The sequence below is a fragment of the Elgaria multicarinata genome, chromosome 1 (genome assembly GCF_023053635.1).
Source record: "Elgaria multicarinata webbii isolate HBS135686 ecotype San Diego chromosome 1, rElgMul1.1.pri, whole genome shotgun sequence".
Taxonomy (NCBI): Eukaryota; Metazoa; Chordata; class Lepidosauria; order Squamata; family Anguidae; genus Elgaria; species Elgaria multicarinata.
Window position 1 is genome coordinate 132,299,432 of NC_086171.1, and position 16,175 is coordinate 132,315,606.

Here is a 16,175-nt window from a genome sequence, read left to right on the forward strand (position 1 = left end):
AGAAGGAGAAACAGATGCTTCCACATATTTTGGAGAAATGAAAGCACCACATTGCCTAGACCTTGTGACAAAATGTAGTCACTTGAAAGAGAAAAGAACCCCAGCAGGATCATGCTCAGCCTTCTTCTCTTCTTGTCTCAGCCTGTGAAAGAAGACATCACATAAGATACTGGGCAATATCTTGCCCTCAGGCTCTCATTTGTGTACCTGAAGTACAGCCCATACATGGACATATGAACAACACAAATTTGTAGGGATAGCTGTGATGGCGCTTATGGACAGAATGAGTTTCATCTGTTTAAGCTTAATGAACTGCCCAGAGAGCTTCAGCTATTGGGCGGTATAAAAATGAAATAAATAAATAAATAATGGTGGAGCCCAACCTAATTCCCCCTGCAGATGGTAGGCTTCCATCAGCTGAATGGGGAGGAGCTTAATTTTCAGCAATGTCCTGCTGCTGCTGCAGGTCCCCCCGTCTGGCCGAGATAGTTGGGGGTGGGTAATGGGGCGAGGAAATTCCTGAAAATCATGGTTTTCTTGTTTCAGTGATGGAAGTCTTCTGTCGGTAGAGGGAGTTAGTTGGATTCTGCCCTTGAACTGGTCAACAGTTATTCCCTTTTCCTAGAGTATCTGAGAACTTTTGTGTGGCTTCTTAAAAATATATTATTTCTTTTGAGGGGAGGGCTAAATATAGGCCATTTAGCCTTCTTGTAGACCATCAAAAACTTAGAAAATCCAAATGGAACCAGAAAATCTAAATTTGTCAGAAGGAAGCGTGCAAACCAGTCATGTAAACAGACTAAGAGTACAACCCTTTACATTTAGAAAAAGTAACTCCCAGCTCCCTTGGATGGGGCATGCTGGGAGTTGTAGGACTTTTTTCTGTCTAAACATGCATATGATTGTGCCCTGGGCTTTCCCTAATTTGTTCCAATAGGGGAATGTGTGACATTTTGTTAAGAATTCCTATTATACTATGCCCTCCCCCTTCCCAATAATGGAGGTGAAAGGATGAGGAACTAGGTGTAAAGGAAAATATGGCCACAAACCATGGGAAAAGAAGGAGAACTGCAGAGCACAGTTCTCTGACTACTAAACAGTTCACATAGGGCTTTGCTAGACCTACCGGGTGTTCCGTGTTTGAGGAGCGGTGAAAGCGGATTTTCCCGTTCAGCCGTGACGCCTCATGATCCACACCTTCTTTAGATTTGTGGCGGAAGTTTGCGCCGGTTGTGCTGCTGCCGCCTCGAGCACGGTTGCGCAGCCACACCAGCCTGATTTCCATGGGGTTTTTTTTCGCTCGCCGCACGGTTTGCGCAAGTCCGAAAGACCGCAAACAGCGTAGATTGCTAGCTCAGCCGTCAGCACTGCCGCCGCTGCTGCAGCACTGGCAGCGGCGGCGGCGGAGGCACCAGCAGCGGCAGTGCCAGCTGAAGTGCTGCTGCTGCTGCTGCTGCTGCATACCAGCCCCCTCAGGCTGGGCGGAGGGGAGCCAGTTGCCATTGGTGGATGGCTCACAGGGGGCGCGGCCAGCGAGTGCCGCTGTTGAGGGTCAACATTGATGCGGTCACTTCCTGACGGGGGTCGTGGCGGGTGTAATATGACCCGAGGTCAGTCGTCTGCATGGGCACTCTGTGCCAACATCTGCCATCATGCCTCTGAAGTGTCGGTGGCGATGACCGCCTCTGTGCCCTCCCCCCATCCCACGGAGCCAACCCACATCTGGCCGTAGGCATGGCAGCAACTCAGAAACAGCTGTGCCCTCTTCCAGCCGCGTACCCACACCAACAGGCACACAGCCCTTCATGCCTGTACTGTCCCCCTCAGTCCCCGCTGGCCTTTACATCTTCCGGGCAGCGTACAGCACCGCCATTATTCAGCGGCTGTGGCTGCCCACCCGAGGAGTCACCAACTTCCCATTACTGTTGGATGCCCGCCTTTCTGAAAAGTGACCCACTCAGAGGTTGCAATAGAAAAAACAGGCGCACATCCCCCACCCATCCCCCATACCCCCCCAGCAGCTCACCAGCCACTTTTCCGGTCCTCCGGTCCTGCGCAAACTGCCACTGTGGGAATAATAAAAAAAAGCCGCTCTGCTCCGCTGCCCCAGCTGCGGACTGGGTGCAAATGGCGGAGGCGGCTGCACCGAAGTCACTGGCCACTCCCCTTAGCACGCCTTTTCCTGCCCAGTGCGGACCGCAGTGACCTCACATCTTCCCACACCTAACTCCGAATTACCGCGGGCCGGCAGGAAAAGCCGCGCTAAAACTCACTTTTAAAACGACGGGATAAAGAAGCTTCACCGCAGGATAACGACGGATCCTGGTGAACGTCATCTGTAAGTGTCGGCACGACTACGGAAGGTAACGCGCACTACAGCCTCGTCTAGTAATGCCCATAGTTAAAGTTTTGATTTATATATATAAAAAAGCAGGTAATGTCTACACATTTTAAGCTTTTCTTCCAAACCATGAGATCTAGAAATCTGCTCATTCTGTCTCCCCTATAAAGCACCTAGTTTCTGTGCTATATGATGGAATTACAGCATAAGTGAAGAATTCCCTGGCTATAATCAGTTTTGTTTAAATTGTTCGCTTGCCTTTCAAAGGGATCCTTGCTGATCTCTCAAGAGGAAGCTACGGGACCTTCCCTTTATATATAAATTGTTCAAAGCACACAGCAGAACATGAAAGTGAAAGATATTATATACAAAACTGGGTTGTGTAATTAATAGACTGAAAACAATACTGAAGCCAATAGAGATCCTTAAACTAATTTTTTCTTTTGGCTGCAAAAGTACTTACCCCTGTAGAGATTTCTCGATCAAAGAAGATATATGTGAAATGATTCATCAAATGCTTTATGTCGCTCGTTGGGCAACTCATATCATGTCACATTATGCAAAATATATTCCTGATTTCCAAAGGTAAGAGCTAACGCAGATGAAAAGCCTTTGAAAAGGGGAGTGCACTGCTATAGCAGCTGCTTCTGACCTTTGCGCAGTCAAGGAACGGGAGCAAGACTGGGTCACAAACCTTGCAACAATAAACAAGGATTATTGTGTTTGCTTTTCTTTTGCTAGGAGAAAGAAGAGAAATTCCTTCTTATCTATAAGTTGTCAGGAAAGAAAGAAAGAGAAAGAAAGAAAAATGTATGCAGGGGTGGGGAGTGCTCGTGCAGGAAGCTCAGTCCATAGCGAACGTTTTGCACCTCAATATGGACTGCCGGCATTTGTGTTTTGTTGGCTTTCCCAAGACAAGGAAGAATTTCTTTGTCAGAAATCTTATTTCTTTCCACATAAAGAGTTGTGTAACCTTCTGAAAATTGAAACAATTGTTTAAAATATAGGGCACAATCCAGCTGTAGTTAAGCACTTTTAAGTCCTATTGATTTCGGTAGGAGAGTTAAGCATGTGCAATCAATGCGACCTAAGAGTGTATGACTTGGGCGGCATTGCTGCAAAGTACTTTTGGCTGAAATATACAGAGATCTTTTATTGAGTTTCTTAACGTTGATTAAAACCTAATTATGGGGATCAGAGCAGAAATAAGAAATGTGTCTTGGAATGCTGATTTTTAAAAGTAAGTCACTAATTATAGATTTCACTAATTATATATTTCCACAATCCTGGCAATAAGAAAACCATACAAATATTTAGTATAGTTCTAGTGTGATTTCAGCTAGGTTTTTGTTGTTATAGTATTGTTGGTAAACTTTCCCACCCAATTCTAATCGTAATTATTACAACCTTTTATTTTATTACGTGTATGAGAGAGGGAGATGAGGGGGAAAGTTAATACCTTCCTTCAGTGCAATCTTACATAAAGCTATACACACAGGATGCATTAAATTCATGAGGGAAAATACATGTATCATTCTTATGTAAAATATTTTCTGTACTTAGGTGTCCTCTTATAATATGGAAAGCATATATAATATTTATTGCTCCCCACATTTTGTTCCACAGACTTCACTTAGAGGCAATTTATATTACCTTGGAACTGCTTGCAGTTGTTGCTTTTCACTCATGTTAATTCACACGACAAATGAGCAACATAGCACGTAAGTTGGCACCCCACAATTTTCAGCTTCAGGAACACCTGCCACCTCTGACACTCTGAAATGTATGCCGATCACAGATATCACTTTAGATTTCCACAGGCTACCAGTTTGCACATCAGATTATGTGGGGAAAGTAATCAAAGTAACATGTGAACCAGCTTCTAGAGCATATCAGTGTTTCACTTTTCACCATTTGTATAGTGTCCATAGGTGATGCCTGGTTTGCACTACACAGAATAGCATGGTTCATCCACACCTTTGTTTTGTCATAGTTGACAAAAGTCACAAATGGTGTGTGAATGATGCAGTCCTAAGATCAGTACTTTGAACTCTGCTTTCATTTGTCCAGAGTCATGGGATTGCTACAACATAGTTTAGAAGAGCCTTCCCCAACCTGGTGACCTCTAGATGGACAGGACTACAGTTCCCATTATCCCCAGCCACCATGACAAATGAAAATGATTGATATGTAGTTGTAAGGTGCCAGATTCATTTTGGAAGATTCTAGCATTGACATAAATCCACACCAATTGCCAATTATCCCACAAAGAACAAAAAGATGTGGGATGAATCCACATAAACTGATAAAATAGCCCCTTCTGTCCTTGCCAGCAGCATGAAGTATGCCAGTGTGTTTCAGGCTGTCAGGCTATTTCATTCAAAACCATTGTGATGGGTGTTTATTTTTATTTTTACAAAAAGAAACCTAACCCCAACACCACAGCAACCCACTTTTTCTAACACCATTCTATTTAATGTTAGGTTTTGTAACATTTTCCTTTTGCCTTCATGTCTGCTATACATACAATTCCGGTCAAACCAGTAGGAGCTATTCACATACCTACTGGATAAGGCACTTGAAGACTAATGGCCAATCGTTATGGATTATTGCCATGATTCTTAAGGAATTGTATACAACTTCACTGCATATGGGCTCTAATGAAAGGGTTCCTGACAACACTTTTAGCCAATTGTACTGACAGCTGCATTCTTGGGGAGAACACATTTCCAAAAGGCGATTGAACCTATCTGACAAAATGGGTCAAATTGCGCTCCCAGTTACAGCCACACAACACTGTTCCTTCTGCTAGACAGAGAAATTGCTGAGTATGTGCAACTACTTTGGGAGAATATATCTTGGTATATGTTATATCTTTTGCCATATGAACAAAATTATTAAAGCGATTTGCCTGGAAGTAGGCATACTCCATGGCTATACACAGAGTTGCTTTGCAAGCATGGAATTGGATTGTGGGTGCAAAATTTAGTCTCAAGTGAATCGGAGTTTGCATGCTTTCTTTTTCTTTCTTTTTTTAAGAAAGCAAATTTCTAATCCATAAGGGCACAAATATATACTTGATATAGATTACAACATTTCTCAAATACAGGACAAGTGCACCACAACAAAATACAAGCAACTCCAGAAAACTCAAACAAATAAGCCAAACCACATGCTACAGGCTGAATAAAAGCTAAAGGGGACCACTGTACAATCTGGTTTGAAGGGAAATTCCTTCATGGCCTGCAAATGCCATTTAGGATACAATTTCAGGTGTAGAATACAAAATCAGACTATAGGATCAGGCAGGTGCAAATTAAAGTGCATTCTGGAGACACTGCTGAGCTAAATTATAGTACCCCACATATCAGATCCAACTCATTTTCTCATCTGCCAGCAATTCCAACAATGGGTTCTGTCAAATAGAAATGTATACACACACATAATCCATAATCCTATCTACTCCATCATGTCATTCTTGACGTCTTCAGTTATAAGTAGAGCATTCTTTCTGGCCTCCTACCTCATTACTCAACTTTACTACATCCATAAACACGACCACTGCTTTCTTGCGGTAAGTCAGTGATTTTCAAACTTTCTGCCTTAGGGAACATTTTCCATATTAACTTGCTGAGAAATTCCTGAGTGTCTCAACCTCTTTCCATTGCTGAGGATTCCAGGGAATTCTAGAGTGCACACTCAGTTCCCTTGAGCACAGGCTGGTGGGTCTCACTACCATTAAGTTTACCCAACATTCCCCTGCATTTGTGTATTGCAGGGAAAGATCAGAAGAGGTGGCAAACACAACACAATGCTTGGATATCAGTCAAAAAGTGAGAAAAACCTGCCACTGGTCTAGCTACTTCACACATCACTTACCAATAATATAAGCAGTTATGGCAGAATCAAGTGTTCTCCAGTATCTTGGTGGATATTTCAGAATTCTAGATGAGTTTAATTGTCTTGGCAGAGGTTATCTCCATTAAGCCTCATTTACTTATATTTTAGACATTGCTTTCTTGAGGATATCAGGATAGTATGGTAATCATCGATCACCAGTTCAACTCTGTACAAGCCTATTTGGACAGTTGTTGTCGTCATCCCGCCTTTCCAGTAAAAATAGTATTAAATAAATAAATATTTATTTATTTATTTATTTAATACCGCCCCATAGCCGAAGCTCTCTGGGTGGTTTACAAAAGTTAAAACAGTAAACATTAAAAGTATACAAAATTTAAAAACATAAAAACAAGAATATAAAAACAACAGTACCCATTTAAGAACAACAGTTCTGGGGATCCGTTGTTAGCCACTTATGATAGCTAACAATATAATACAGATTTATTTATTTATTATTTATTTATTTATTTATTACATTTCTATACCGCCCAATAGCCAAAGCTCTCTGGGCGGTTCACAAAAATTAAAATCATAGTAAAACAATCAACAGGTTAAAAGCACAAATACACAATACAATATAAAAAGCACAACCAGAATAAAAACCACGCAGCAAAATTGATATGAAATTAAAATACAGAGTTAAAACAGTAAAATTTAAATTTAAGTTAAAATTAAGTGTTAAAATAACAATGGTACAATTAACGAATAAAACTCTCAAAAAGAAAGAAATAACGTACCCACTAGACTAACACCAGATTAAAATAAAAATGCCTTTGCTTGCTTGTAGAAAGTCAAAAGAGATGGAGCTAGCCTGACCTCATTTGGTAGGGAGTTCTCGAGAAACAAGCCCTGAGAAGACGCTCTCTTGCATTCCTGCCAAATGTACCTCTGATAATTATGGGACACAGATAAGTGCCTCTCCCAACAATATTAAAACCCAGGCAGGCTCACATATGAGAATAAAGCCTGGTCCCAAGTCCGGCAGGGTTTTATAGCTCATAACCAGCATTTTGAATTGTGCCTGGAAACAGACTGGTATGCAGAGAAGCTGTTATAAAAAAAAAGGCTGTGGCATGCTCCCTTTAAAATTTAGGACCAGTGGAAGTTTTCAAACATGGTTCAAAGGCAGCCCCATGTAGAGTATGGCCATAGCTAGACCTAAGGTTTATCACTGGATCATCCAAGGGTCAAACCTGTTCATCTAGGTGACACACAGGGGATCCAGGGCTCAGGCAGGGCCAAACCCTGGATGATCCCAGGATAAATCTTAGGTCTAGCTGTGGCCTATGTTACAGTAGGGCAAACAATATGTAACTAAGGCTTGTGTCACCATGGCCAGTTCTGATATTTCCAGGAATGGGTGCAGTTGGCACACTAGCCTTAGCTGTGCAAATGCACTCCTGGTTCACCGCCAAAACCTGGGCATCCAGGTTCAGGCTGAATCCAGGGCAGGATCTACACTACTGCTTTAAAGCGCTTTATAACAGTTTTGACAACTGTTGGGGACCAGGACACACAACATATACAGTTTTCAAAAATGTTTTCTAAGTGCTTTATCCTGCTTGGTGTAGATCTGGACTCATGATATATTAATCGATTGAAATAGCTAGCCCATCAGATTCCTGAAATCCCCTCTGCCACTTGATGAGCTGTAAAACCTTCCAACAAACTCCTCACCCTGCTCCGAAGCAAATAACTGACTTGCTTGATGCATTGCCTACTGCTCAGTAAGGTTGTACAAATGTTGAATCACACTTTAATCTGCTTTGGCTCTGAACCCAATTTAAGTGTCTTTTTTTCTGGCAATAGATCTTCCCAATAGGCTACTACGTCTGGATTCAGTCTGGCCTGACTGAATAATGTTATGCTCTTGTCTTTGGATGAAGGAACAAAGATGTTTTCGAACTTCAGCTGCATCCTTGAATGTATATCCTTCATAACTCACTTTTGAGTATGCTGATTGAAGTGAGTTATTCCAAGAAATAGATGCACATTTAAAAGACACAAAGGGATTTGAATGGTTCTTATATTGTGCCTCCGTTGATACAATTGTATGTATTGACATAATGCCTGCTCTATTGAGAAGGCTTTGGGCAAACTGTGGGCCTCCCTGAGTGGGCCACCTCCTCTTTGCTCCTGCCATCACTTCTCATTCATGCCCTCTCCCTCTAGATCCAATTCCAGAGGGAGAAGATGACATGAGGACTCTGGCAATGGGGTCAAGGGGTTCCAAGGTAGGCCTCAGCAGGTTCCTGACAATGCCAATCCTTTATGCCTTTCCTGAAGGATACTGATTAATACTTGCCATATCTTTTTTTTTTTTGTAGGAAATAAAATTTAACTGAGAAGATGACAGACAGACAGGCAGACACGGACAGACAGATATTACCAAACGAGCATTAGGAGACTGTTTAGGTCATAGCACACTAGGAGATAAATGTCAAGTCTTGGAACCAAGGAACTCCCATCCTAGTTTAAAAGGTATTTCAGCATTTTTATAAATCAAGTGTGACCTTATAAAAAAGAGGACAGGGCTCCTGTATCTTTAACAGTTGTATTGAAAGGGGAATTTCAGCAGGTGTCATTTGTATGCATGCAGCATCTGGTGAAATTCCCTCTTCATCACAACAGCTGAAGTTGCAGGAGCCCTGTCCTCTTTTGTATCTGGTCACTCTAGCTCCTGCAGCTTTAACAGTTATGATGAAGAGGGAATTTCACTAGATGTTGCATGCATGTCAAACTTATGTTTTAGTTTAGATGATTTACACTTCTCTCTCATTCACAAGGAAGAAATTCTGAAAAATTCTGGATGTTTCCTGAAAGTTTTTGTAAGACTCACTTCATCTCCGTGCACCTCAAAATCACATGTGTGCATCCGGTGATGCAACTGAAGTGAGATAAAACCTTTATTCTTTTATCCAAAGACAAAACATCAAATTAAGGGATTCCTGATAAGATCAAGGAAAACCTCAAGGCTTTCCCAGATTACAGAGGTAGCAGCTACCATGTTCTGAGTGTCAGACAATGTTAAAGGAGCTCAGTACAGAGACCTTAGTATGGGGGCACACTGGATAAATCTTTCAGAAATGATACTTTGCAAGTGGGCTCCCAATCTGAATGAGACTGACTATTGAACATGTTTTAAGTATGCCTGCTTTATGGATGTTGGTTTGGATGTATTTTGGAAGGCCCAGTTTCTGGAGATTTTCTGTAAAAAATAATAATGATGTGATGCCAGTGACTGATGTGACTAGCAGAATAATTGTAACCTTTTCCTGTTGCCATAGTTCTTTAACTTCCAAGTCCAGTGGTGTATATTTTTCTCTCTTTTCCTCTTCCTTTTCTAAATATTTTGTCATTAGGTATTGCTATATCAATGAGGTAAGTTTTTCTTCCTTTTTTGGCTATAGCTGCTACATCTGGTCAGCTGCAAGGTATTGTCTTGTCCATATGTTCTGTCCCAGTACATTTTATGATCTGCATTTTCCAAGATTGTTTCAGGTGAGTATGTATAGTATGGTATAGGCTGATGATATGGAATTTGATGGCCAGTTGTTGGTGAATTATTTTGCAACTGTATTGTGTCTGTCTGTATAATCCATTCTTGCCAGAATTATTATTATTATTATTATTATTATTATTATTATTATTATTATTATTATTAAAGTTGCGCTATAGCAGAAGCTCTCAGGATCACATACATAGCAGTAATACAATATTTTGTATTGGATCAAGTGTAATGATCCTGGCCCAATTTACTTAAACAGGTAATGTAGTTGTATAGTCTGTCTTGCTTAAATTCTAGAGATTTGTCTTGCCAGTGCTACTGCAAAGAGATTTTTTTTAAAATCCCTTTTGCCATGTTCTTGCTTAGCTTTCCACATCCACTCCAGCTCTAATACATGCTTCACCTCCAATACCAACATCTGCCCTTTCCCATTCAAGCTTTACCCCATCAGCTATTTTACTACCACTTTTTGTAGGGGCTGACCTTTCCCAGGTTTCAGCCCCCTGGCCTGGCCTTGGCCCTATGAATCTGTCCTGCTTCTGTATTCTGTCTGCATCTGCTTGTGCTCTTGAATCCCAAATCCTAATCTTGAAATCATGTCCTAATCACAATTTTATATGTCTACACAGTAATCATAAACCTAAAGAATGCTCATGCTCCATTCTCTCTCTCTCTCTCTCTCTCTCTCTCTCTCTCTCTCTCTCTCTCTCTCTCTCTCTCTCTCTCTCTCACACACACACACACACACACACACACACACACACACACACCAACGCACACAAACACTGTGTGTTTGTGTGCGTGTGTGTGTGTGTGTGTGTGTGTGTGTGTGTATTCCTCCCTTTGGCTGGACTACCAACGTACTGTATATATTACAGAACAGTCTTTCTTTCTATAACGTAGCATCCCCCTTATTGCAATGTGTAAAGAGGCTCTTGTTTGCAAACACTGCAGGGAATACCTAATTAAAACAAAATTATTTTCATTGTTAGTGAGTTTTAAAAATCCTCTAGTGTAACTCTTTTAATTTAGGCTGGCTCAAATGCTACATTTGGCTGCTTCCTCCCCCTCTCCCCCTCCCATCCCTCCAATCTCAGGTGTCAGAATAACCGTGACAATGTAACATGGGAACTGGGATCTCTGCCAGAGCAAACTTTCATGATCTCCAGAGCATTGGGAAATGACAGAAATTGCCACAGGATCCACGAATTCCCAGCTCATGCAAAACATTGCTTACTCAAATGTAGTTACTGGCAGGATTACTGCACATAGAAAAAGTGATGCAAGGTAATGTCCGAAGTAGCTTTTAGGTTAGAACCCAGACTTCGGAAAAGCATCTTGAAATCGTGTTTTTAAAGAGATGCAAGTAACAGGTAACTTATACACTTTCTTAACACGTAGTATTTTGCATTCTGTATAATGTGGTTAACGGTACAAATCAATTTTAATAATTCCTGGTCTAAAGTATTTAATAAATGGAAAAATCATTGACTTGCTCATAATACTTGGTAATTGTTTTCTTTCTCCCCCCACCCCAATAAATTCTACACATGACTAAGGAAACACCCATTTCCATTTGTTTTATGTTAAATCAACATCTAACCACTCTAGTGATTTCATTCAAAGAAAACAGAAGGAACACATTAGCTTTGTGGTTACAGAGATTGATGGGCTTCAAACACTTTAACCATGGATGAGGACTTCTTTTTTTTCAACTGTAAAAGCTGATGTTTTTAATTTAAATAGATTCAGGAAAATGAAGATAATTTTATTCAGCATTGCTGTTTTTGTCCCTTAGGCAGAAATTAAGTTTAATATTTTTTAATTAACTAATATTCTAGAGGAACCTTTGTTTAAAGAGACGAAGGATACACAATAAAAGCACGTCTGAGGGGAAAACCAGACATGAGAGGGCCGTAAAAGGGGTAGGGCTGTCTTACTTTAACAGTCAAAGGAACACATGTAATAGGAACACTGAATTTCTCCCTGAAACACAGACACACACTCCGTATCTCCCCTACTTTATGTTAACTACGTAGTGTGATGCTCATGGGCCACCAACATGGCACCCATGGGGACCTCTAATGGCGCCCACAAAAGTCACCATTCTCTGCCCCTTTCAAAAATTTATTTTTAATAAAATGTTACGGTACCTTGAAAATATTAGGGCACCAGTTTCTCCTTCGAGTTCTTGAGCTGGCTGTAGATCCACTGTTTGGCAATCAGGAAGACAAGTAAAGCAATGCTTCCTGGTCCACCCAAACTTCTTTTACCTACAAAGATCTTTCCCCTTTGATCTCTCCCTCTCTCTCTCTCCACTCCCAGCCTGCTAGCCTCACTATTTCTTTCCCTTCCTTAGGCTAGCCTTGCTCCTTCTCTGTAGCAGCACCCACCCTCTGGAAAACCCTCCCTTGTGCAGCTTGGCAGGCGGAAAAAGTAACGTATTTTAAACACCTCATGAAAACACTCTTTTTCACACAGGCTTTCCCTGGGTTTTTACTTAGCTGGTTTTATATTGCCTTTAAAAACAAAAAAGTGTAACATTTTAAATTTATCTGACATTTGATGTATTTTACGGTTTAATGGTTTTAATTGTGCACTGCCTAGAGAGCCTCGGCTAATGGGCAGTATAAAAATGTAATAAATAAATAAATATTCTCCCCTCTACCTCTTTGCCTTGCTATTTTCCCCTCCCTCACAGCCTCTAGCCTCACTATTTCTCTCCCTCACACTGTGTTATTTCTCTCGCCTCTAAACTTGCTGGGCCTGTTCAGATATAATGCTAAGCCACCTTGGTTCATTCAAGAACGTGATCCACAGTGGCTTAGCATGTCATGTGGTGTACGTTTCTCCCCACCCCATGGTGGTCCAATTACCCATGCCCACTATGTTGATTGGCTTTGAAATTCAGACCCTTCCTCTGCTTGTGCTCAGTTTCTTGATTGAATTAGTTGTCTTTTGACTAACCAGGCCCCCACGGCTGGCCTTATTGACTAGCCACATCCTCCATGGGAGCCATTTTGCGCCAGTGACAACAGCCATTTCTCATATTCCCAAATGTGGCCGTGGGTCCAAAAATAGTAGCCAATCCCTCCCTTTGTTTTTCACTCTAGTGCAAGTGTGTGTTGCCCTAATTCAGAATGGGACCATAGGATAACACAAGAGGAGGTTTAATCTCACTGTTTTCTTGCCAATATTCCACCCCCTGGCAAATAAGCAAAAAGCCTCCATTGAACGAACAATAAGCAAAAAGCCTCCATTGGCACGAAATACATTTGTCCTAGCCACTTCTGTCCCCTTGCTTCCCATTCTGGTATAACAGCAGAAATTGCAAGTAAACAACTAATGGGAAGTGGGATGGAAAGGTAGAAAGATTTAGTGCTTGTCTTCCACATGAGGAGCCCTATTCAAGGATTCTTTGGAATGTGTGACGGCTCCAAGTGGGGATGGAGCTGCATATGCTGACCCTGCCCCCAACGTCCCCATTCACCCTTTCATTCCCCAGCCTAACTGTGTGGAGTGGTAAGATCTGAAAAGGCCTAATCACATGGAGCAGTGAAGGTGGGGAATGGAGTAGTGGAGCCTAGTATGCAGGCAATGTTGGGTCTGGGCAAGCATGCATGGCCCCATCTCCAAACCACTTTGAGCTTCTTGCATGTTCTGAAGAGCACATGAACCGGACTTTGGGCTAATGCTAAGTAATATCCTTCACCCCCACTTCATATGTAAATGTTGCCTCTATTATGTCTGGTTTCAGACTTAAAGAGCCTGGGTATTCTGCAACAATAGCTTTTGTTACTCTTGCAGAGGCAGCCCAACTGTGAGGCAAAGTGAGGCAGCCAATTTTGGGTACTATTAAGAATGGTGGAATAAGAGAGAGGTAGATCTGTTTCACAGGCCACAATCCATCACAATGAGATGTTCCTTTTGAATAAGTAGGAGCTGTGCAAGCCATGTAAAGTCCCAATATCTGCCTTGGGATTTGAATGTACTAGCATTTGCCTTTAAAGCTCTACAGTACATGGTCTGAGTCCCCCATACCTGGGGGAATGTCTTACTTCACAACACCTGCTTGGACACTAGGGCCACAGCTAGATCATCCAGGGTTCGCCCCTGCCTGAGCACTGGATCCCCTATGTGTCACCTAGATGAACAGGTTTGACCCCTGGATGATCCAGGGATAAACCTTAGGTCTAGCTATGGCCTAGGATTTTCTTTTGGAGAACCTCCTTCAGATGCTCCTGCCATCTGAGGTGAGACCAGTAGCAACTAGAAATAGAATTTTCAGTTGTGGCACCACACTTATGGAACTTCTTCCTCAGGGAGGCTTGCCTGGTGCCTAAACAAAAGTATTTTAGGGGAGAAGCCCTTCTTATTTTCTCAGGCTATTCATTTCTGACATATTTGTATTCCTGCTGTGATTATTTTTAGCATTATCTTTTACTGTTGTAATCTTGTTAACCATAGTAAACTTATTATTTTATTATTATTATCATAATCATCACCACCACCAACACCATTATTAGCTATTGTTATTTTACTGCATTTTGCAATTTATTGTAAACTGCCCCAGAAAAAAATAATTGAAACGTATAAAAGTGCTTTCAATAAATAAATTAAATGAGGTTTGTTCTCAGTTAAAGAACATCATTCTATGCACCATCACTACAGCCTAGTTCACACATAACAACAACCCAGAGATGGGTTGAGCATGGGTTGTCATTAAATCATGGGTTGTTGAATTGTGGGTTGTCATTATGTGAAAGCCCTGAACAATGGTTTAAGTACGGGTTGTTAACCATGAGCAACTCCGGCAGAAAACCCGTGGACTGAGTTAGGACAATCAGTGGAATGGCTTCTTTTCCCCACCCTGCATGTGCTGCTTGCATGCTGCCATTTTCCTAACTACTCTCGCTGCAGCCCAGATTGCAGTACCATCCAAACCTGTTTGGGGGTGGCTTCCAAACCACCCTGTAACCCCTTCAAGAAGCCATAGTTTGCAGGATGGTTTGGAAGCCACCTCCACTGCACACTTTACCAGGTTCAGACAACAGGGCAACCCACACTGGGGCGAGGGCAATTAGGGAACTTAGAAAGCTTTGGCTATTGAGCAGTATAGAAATGCAATAAATAAATAAATAAATAAATAGGGAAATGGTGGCATGCAAGTGGCAGGGAAAAGAAGCCACCATGGCTTGTTTCCTCTGCTGATTGTCCAAACCCGGCCAATGTTTGCTGCTGGGTTGCGAATTCTGGATTGTTTGTGGTGAACAACCCAGGCCGTAGCTAGACCTAAGGTTTATCCCAGAATTGTCCTGGGGTCAAACCTGTTCATCTAAGTGCCACACAGGGCATCCAGCGCTCAGGCAGGGACGAACCCAGGATGATCCTGGGATAAGCCTTAGGTCTAGCCCCATAGTTAAACCATAGTGCAGAGTTTGCACATAACACCTATCCATGTTCCAATAACAACCCAGGATTCAACAATAACCCACAATTCAATGACAATCCATATTCAACCCATAATCTGAGTTGCCGTTACATGCAAATCAGGCCAATGTTTGGTAGTAAGTCCCTTATGCAACCAAATAGGAATAAGGCCCATTTGTTTGTAGAATGAAAGGTCTTCTAGCTAGCAAACATTTTACTATGTTTCTGTCAAACTACCTGGAGTGAATCTAGCAGCTGCAAGAGCTGTCATTTTTGTTTCACCAAATATAAAAGTCTTGGATTCAGTAATTATTTTTTTGACATTACAAATACCTGAAGCAGAAGGGTATTAATATCACTAAAGTATAGGAAATCAAAGATATTACATCTCCTTCTTTTCTCTCTTGCTCCTTAAATAAGCATTTACTTTTACATCTTCTTGTTTTTGACAAATAGTGCTCCAGTCTGATTGAAAGCCTGGTTACGCCTTTCTAAAAACAGCAGTCAAAAGAGTGATATCAATGCCACACTACTGTTTCAAAGAACATCAATCACCCGCCAAGTAGTACTTCTAATTATATACTCACATTAAATAATTCATTAAGATGCTATTGAAGATTTCCACTATAAGAACTGTACAGCCACATATAGTCTGATGCCCCAAATAAGTTTATAAAGTAATTCTAAAGTTATACAGGGACACGGTATGAGACAGAAGGTATTCTTAAAATAAATTTATTTATTTATTTATTTATTTATTACATTTTTATACCGCCCAATAGCCGAAGCTCTCAATTACATTCAATAAATGTAATTGAATGGCAAGAAATGCACTGAAAATGAGTTTAAGGCTGTGCTTTTTTGGAATAGGTCTTCAGATACAATGTTAATTCATAAAGGAATTATATGACATTTCTTTTTTTCTTTTTCTTTTTTGGTCTTTCTTTTTAACAAAGTCTCTTTATATTTATTTATTTATTTATTAAATAATTTGTA